Raw genomic sequence first — 7076 nt, forward strand, 5'->3', positions numbered from 1 at the left:
AGAAAAACAAGGCAATTTCCGAAAGGAAAACTCCTGAAATCGATAGTCAACCGACTTCGCCTATGCCCTCGGGAATTTTACGACTTTCTGGCTGCGTGGAAAAGCCACGAAACACCCTCCGCGCGAGGAACGACCGAGGAAAATACGGCCGGAAGAAGGAGAGAGGAAGAGGAGTAAAAAAAAAAGAAAAAGGGTAGCGGGAAAAGAAAGGAAGGTGGTAGGCGGATGTATAAAGAGAGACGTGTGTGTGGATAGGCGAGATTGGAAAGTCTAAATGGCTCGCGTTTAAAACGTTCCACGCGCAGAACGTTACGATACCACCGTTTGCCCTTCGTTTGAACTTCGTGCGCGTTTGAAGCGGCCATTTCCCGGGGTAAATACGGCACAATGCGGCAAATTTGACGTGCACACGTCAAATCGCCGTGCGTTAATGCGGGCATTCCTAGTTCCGTGCGGAACGTGGAAATTCTGCAGTGCAGCATTAACCAAAGTGCCAAACATGCTAAGTCCGGCAACGCACGCAATTCACTGCACTCGCTTGTGAAATATCGTGCCGAGATATTCCACGTTTCATTTGTATGCAACTTGCCTCGCGCGCGTTGTAATACTTTCGTTTTAGACATGTAAAATTAACTTGCCCGTTGGAACGCGCGACGAAAGTGGAAAATGCGTAATTAAGCGGAAAAGCAGACAACGTTGTTATAAATAAGTAAAAGGACGATGTACCGTAAAATTACGTTGTTGTGGCAACTTTTTTTTTTTTTTTTTTTTTTAAACTTCGCAGAGAGGAAGAAATCTAGAAATTTATCGTGACTCCAAAACAGTTTATGCACCAATATATGAACCAAGTTTTATTACTATAAAAAAAAAACCTATTAAGAATAGACTACGCATCCCTGCGAAGTTGTCACTGTCGGTTTAGAAAGAGTAAAAAATAGTTTTGTATCATATCGCTTATCTCTTTCTCCCTAAAGTATCGAGTCGAGGAGAGATATGATTCAATTCTTTCTAACGGATCACAGATGCTAAGATCAGGGAATGCGCAATCTGTATCTATATAGCTATTACGCCTATAATTTGCCCATTTCATTCTTTTGTTCCTTTTTCGTATCCAAATAGATATAATAATATACCGTTTCGATCTCGTCCTAATCGATCTCGTCCGGCATTAAGCACTCGATTTGGACGGTGCTCAGCACGATGGATTCCGGAATTTCGAAATCCCCAGCTCCCGAATCTGTTGGGCATGGCTTATTTATCCGATCGAGGCCCTTAGGTCTCGATCGGATCTAAAAGGCAGCGATCGTTGGCCGAGAAAAGGAAAGGAAGAGAGAGAGAGAGAGAGAGAGAGAGAGAGAGAGAGAGAGAGAGAGAGAGACGACGATCTTACACGCTGTGGTCCCGTCTCGCGCAAACTTAGGCGTCGCACCGACCATGTAATTTCGATTCGCTGTTCCGCGAAACTCGCCGATAATTGAGCAAATTGGCAATCCTGCCAATCAATCGCTAAATATCAAGGATAGCGCGATCGTTCTCGCGTGTACCCGCTCGCTTGCTCACACTCGGCAACACACTTGCGCGCGAGTTTCGCGCGCGCCTTCGATCACTCCTGTCATCCTTTTGCCTAGCAGGCTCTCCTCCCGACGTATAACATCCAATCGAGAGATTTCCGGGAAATAAAAAGGCGGCGGCGGCGGCGGCGGCGGCGGCGACGACGACGATGTCTTACGCAACGCGATTTGTCTCGATACTCGCCTTCGTCGGCCGCTTTTGTTTCATTCGCCACCGCCAATCGGTGGTCTATTTCGTAAAATTGGACACGATGAATGAAAATAAGAAGAAGCAATTCTGTGAGCCGAAGTTACGTACTTGAAGTGACAGAGACGGAGCCGAGATGGTTAATTATTACATAGTGATATTTAAATTGAAGAAATCCTTTTTTTGCTTGTTGATTTTTTTATTAGTCTCAATAAAGTAATTTCTACAAAATTATTCCTATGAAATTAGTTGTACTGCAACTTCATTGATTTGCGAAAAAGTCTACAAGTGAAAAAAAGATATTTTAATAAGTGACCTGTTCCGCTACTTTTCATGTTTGTCATTTATTTGTTCAATTTTTCTTTATTAAATTAACGATAGATCTTATAAACCATTTTGGAGAAACAATAAATATTTTGCAAAAATGCTTCATCATTCCCATTTAATAAGCTTTTACTTTAATACGATTACATCGTGTTTCTTTATTAAAAGTGTAGAAATATCGTCATGGAAAGCTGAAAGAATCGAAATTAAAATAAACTAAAAGAAATAAATGTTTTTTTTTTGTCTACTAAAAATTCAGTAATAATGGTTATGCTGATTTCGCCATGCTTACATACGATTTCATCAATTTTTAATTTATTTCCGTTCACACCCATACGATCGCCGTTCACTTCAACGAGGTTGAAGTTTTGAGAAAGAAACGCGTCTGGGAGTCGCATTACGACATTCGAAGATAGAAATTGAGAGAATGATTAACTTCAGAAACCTCGAAGTCTCTTTCGAAAGAAGAGAATCTTATAGGCCATATCGCTGCTGCGCGAGACCTGTGCTTCTATATTCGAGTGGAACGAACAAAAAATTACCACTATATATATATATATTCGATGATGCTGTTGTGCATCGAAAATAATAGGATTAAAATTTCTCGCTTTAGTGAACGCAGCCGATCGCATTAACTTCCTCAATGCCACGTCGTGTTTGCGAATACGGTCTCGGCTGATTGTCACATTTCTTTATTTGATGCAACAATGATTTTGAATAAACACATTGGTAGCACGACAAAAAGTAATAGCGTATCCCCTTCCTTTTTTGTGCATTAGCCAGTTTTTATCGCTTAATAATTATAGAACTCGCGGCGCGGCCGTTAAAGTCCGTTTTCGAGAACCACGTTTTTTCATTACGATCAACAGTATCGCTGACAACGCTGACAATGTAGAAATCATCAATAACGTTGAACGGTAGACTTGACGTTTTTCGCACTAACGACATGTAAAAAAAAAAAGAAAAGAAAGGAAAAAAAAACGAAAAGAACCGTGAGGAACCGAGCCAATCATGCAGACTATGTTGCGCAGATCGATGACTTGCATGACGCAGATAAAGTCATAATGCAACAGAGCGTTCGGCTATTTCGCTCTTGTTTACCAAATAGCTGCATCCAACGGCTGTAATAACGGATGACTCGGCGAAAATCTTACATTGAAAAACTATGTTAACATATTAATTGTTGGCTTAATTGTTTGGCTTTCGATAATCTAAACGATGTCTGTAGAATTTCAAATCAGTCTGGGCATTTAGTTAAAATCACGCATGAGCAATTTATAAGAATAAATTAAACTAACATTTTTTTATCGCTGCATATATAATATTGTAATAAAGTATAGTAATTTAATCGTGTTAGCTTTTATGAAATTAATATAATTAAAATAAAAGCAGTTTTGTGGTTCTAAGAATAAATCAAATACAAATAATAAAAATCTCCGTGGTTGCATAAATAATATTTATATATAACGCGATATAAAATATAATTCGCAAACAATTGAAATCATTTCCGATCTTTAACAACCACCGAGATTCTTATCGGGCAATTTATTTATGTTAGAAATTAATTCGTGTATCAAAAATCTCTCTACGTTCTTCGGAATGAAATCTTCAATCTAAAGAGTTGAAAATCGAACCAGTCTCGAAAGGGTGCTCAATTTTCAATCGTTAAGAGTGAGATTCACTCTAAAAGTTTATAGAGCACATATAATATTCGCTACGATTAATCTTTACCGTAACCGTTAACTCGTGCCCTCTCTTTAAAATCAATAAATCAGAATGCATCACCGGAGAACAGTGCGTACCGACGAGATCCATTCGTCTCCTCGTTCACCAATGGAAAACACTTTTCGATTCAGTCAGGTACGCGCTTTTATTAACTTTTATTGCTTTTTCCTTGCTGACCGGTCAATGCCGACAGTTGATCGACGTATCGGGCAGCGAGAACGACATCTACGCGCGCGACAGGTTCACGCACCGATAAACCGGTCGATATCGGGGACGGAAACTGAACGGAAGACGATTTCTCGATGCACGGGGTCGGTGAAAAAATGAGAGGGTTGCTTCGCGAGTCACGTCTGAGCACGGACTGGCGTGCTCGGCCTTCGGCGTGCGGCCACCCTCGCTCGGGCTTGTATTATCGAATGGTCTCTGTGTGCACACCTGCCCGGCATTTCGATATATCTATATATCCGCCCTGTACACGGATGCCGTATATACACGACCACAACCGCGCGCGAACTCTCGCGAGATTGACAAGGAAACCCTCTCAGGTTTGCCCGTTTATGAAAACTCCACGTTCCTCCTGCGAAACTTCCGCGCAATTTCAGAATTTAACGAGATCATACGTACGTTTGTTTAGGTATGCTTGTTCTAAGGCTTGTACTTTTTCATTTAGTGTCGTAAATCGACGTGGGTATCGTTCCATTTTTCTTATTTAGGGGCCTATTTTTGTAACCCTTAATAACTACAACGATTGCTATTGCGCAGATTTTGTACACGGTAAAAAAAACTGCGCGGCGATAATTTAACGATTTCGTTAGAGTCGTTAAGAGTTACAGAACGGGCCCCTTAGGGAGTAACGAAGACGGAACGAAACTTGTGTTACGAAATGGAATAAGTAGCCAATCTATTAAGTCACACGCTGAAGAAGTATCTCATCTACTTTTGCTAATAACGAAACGTCTAGTATAAATCCACGCAACTCATTTATTATTAATTATTACCCAGTGAATGGAACGGTCTATTTCGTCAAGTCATTCCCGAGAATGTCCAGATAAGAATTTACTGCTCGCGCCACCTCGCGATACTTCAATTGAGAGATTGTCACGTTGCGCTGGAAGTTCTTGGATCGTTCGCCGGTGATGCCTTTCGTGTTGGCCGACCATAAAACGTAGCCACGACATCACGAAACCCGGCCGACTTCTCGGCCTTCCCCTCGTCATCCGGCGCGGCAGGATAATAATTAGCACAATTAGGGGGGATGCGGGGGTGGGGGATGCGTGCGCGCGTCCTGCAGCGGACCCTGTAAACTTTCGGCAATAATTTACAGGGCTTTTAGCGGCTTGGCAGGAAGCAAGCCGCTGCCTTGAGACTTACGAAGCCAGGCTTTTCCCAAATTGCACGAGTCGTCGCACGATAGCCCTTTAACATCCCAGAATTAGCTTTGCATTATTCATGGCACCGTGATTTTTGCCTCGTCAACGATCTCTGACGTCTTGGACATTTATCCGTGGTGTGTCGCAAAGAAACGCAACAAAGAAACTAAAAATACAATTAATATAATATCTGGATCTAAAAATACAAAAATTGACATTTTTTTTTTTTTTTTATTAAATAGTTCTCTCTTCTTCTAGCGACAAATTAGTATACGTATTATTTTAAAAATTAATTAAGATATTTTAAGATCCTTTCTCTCTCTCTCTCTCTCTCTTATATTCCAATATTCTCTCTCCCATATTCTAATAATTATTTTGTGCAGATTCATATAACGTAGCTTAAAATGACTATACGTACGCGTATTAAAGAGCTGAAATTTGTCAGTTCTAGTAGAGATTCACAACTGGCGCGCAAGATGCGCGTACGCACGTGAGCAGTCTCGTGTTGGCAAAGCGAAGGTCCCTGTACCGCTGTCTGCCATCGCATTATACATGGTACGTATACGCGATATTATGATACCCCGGGCCCCCAGTGGACGTTGTTATGCCGAGAGAGACCGAGAGGGTAAACTACCGTGCCTCGTGTTCCGCGTTTTTAGAACGCGGGACTCGAATGCGCTGAAACACGAGTCGCGTGAGACGCCCTTCCCTCTTTCAATTCGATCGGTTAATTATAATCGCGCGAGCGAGGGCCGGCGATGTTACCGTCGGAATGCCCGAGATGAGTAAGGAGAGAGAGAGAGAGGAGTGATTATGGCACGCGTAATTACGAAACTGAAGGAAATTAACGCCGACATGGTGGTGTACGTTCCTCGGCGGAAACGGACTTAATTCGTCTTACTTTGTATGCGTTATTGGCGAATGAAATGAGTATAACGATAGCGTGAGAAAAGCTTGGACTTGTAAAAGTTTTCACGTCACCATTTTTTTTTCTTTTTTTAGCAGAAGCTAATTTACGCGGTAAACATTTATTATACATACATACGTGCTAATTATTTTTCTGACTTGTAATTTAAAAGAAAAACTCGCCTACCACGGAAATCTGAACTGTTTACAAAAAAATAGATATTATCTCTAGCTAAACCTTTATTAAAGTGTACGGCGAAATGAATGTGAATGAATATGGGAGGCGCAACGGAGATAGAAGAACGAGATAGAGGTCTTGGTTAACGGCTCTTATCATCGATCGTGCCGCAAAGTTGAACCGCGAAATGAACCAAATGAGATCGATATAGCCAACGCCGAGCAATCTACGTGCTGCCAAGTGGCGCGATTCGCGCGATAATTGCTTGCGAACTGGCGAACCTTACTCCCTTTCACCCATCTCCTTCCCTCGTGCTGCCTTGGCTCATTCGGAACAGCTTTTCGCTCACCCATCACTCACGCGCTCGTTCGCGACTACGCTCGTTCTACTGACAATCCAAGCCCTCAAGAACCAGAGCCTGGCACGAAGAGCTCCATAACCCAAATCGCTTTCTTCTGAAGCACACAGTTTGCTAACACGTCCGCGTGAATCCTTCTTGTCCTGGCGCTCAAACGGAAACTTCGCCTCGACAACAATCGATAATACCTAACGAACCGACGTGGGTTTTATTTGACTTGAAGGCAACAGTGATATTGCTCAGGTTTTCAATGCTACACAGATTCCATCGCAGATTCTTTAAGAGCTCGTAAGAACGTAGCTATCGGACGTATTAAAATATATTCCCTTTTTCTTCAACATTTTTGTAAGATATAATATGATTGTAATGATAATAATACTGGGTCGTCAAAAAGGCTCTGAATTTGTATTCTCTCTCTCTTCGATTTTTATATACAAATTTTTTCCGAAACAACAAG

Source organism: Trachymyrmex septentrionalis, unplaced genomic scaffold (assembly GCF_001594115.1).
Source record: "Trachymyrmex septentrionalis isolate Tsep2-gDNA-1 unplaced genomic scaffold, Tsep1.0 scaffold2, whole genome shotgun sequence".
Lineage (NCBI taxonomy): Eukaryota > Metazoa > Arthropoda > Insecta > Hymenoptera > Formicidae > Trachymyrmex > Trachymyrmex septentrionalis.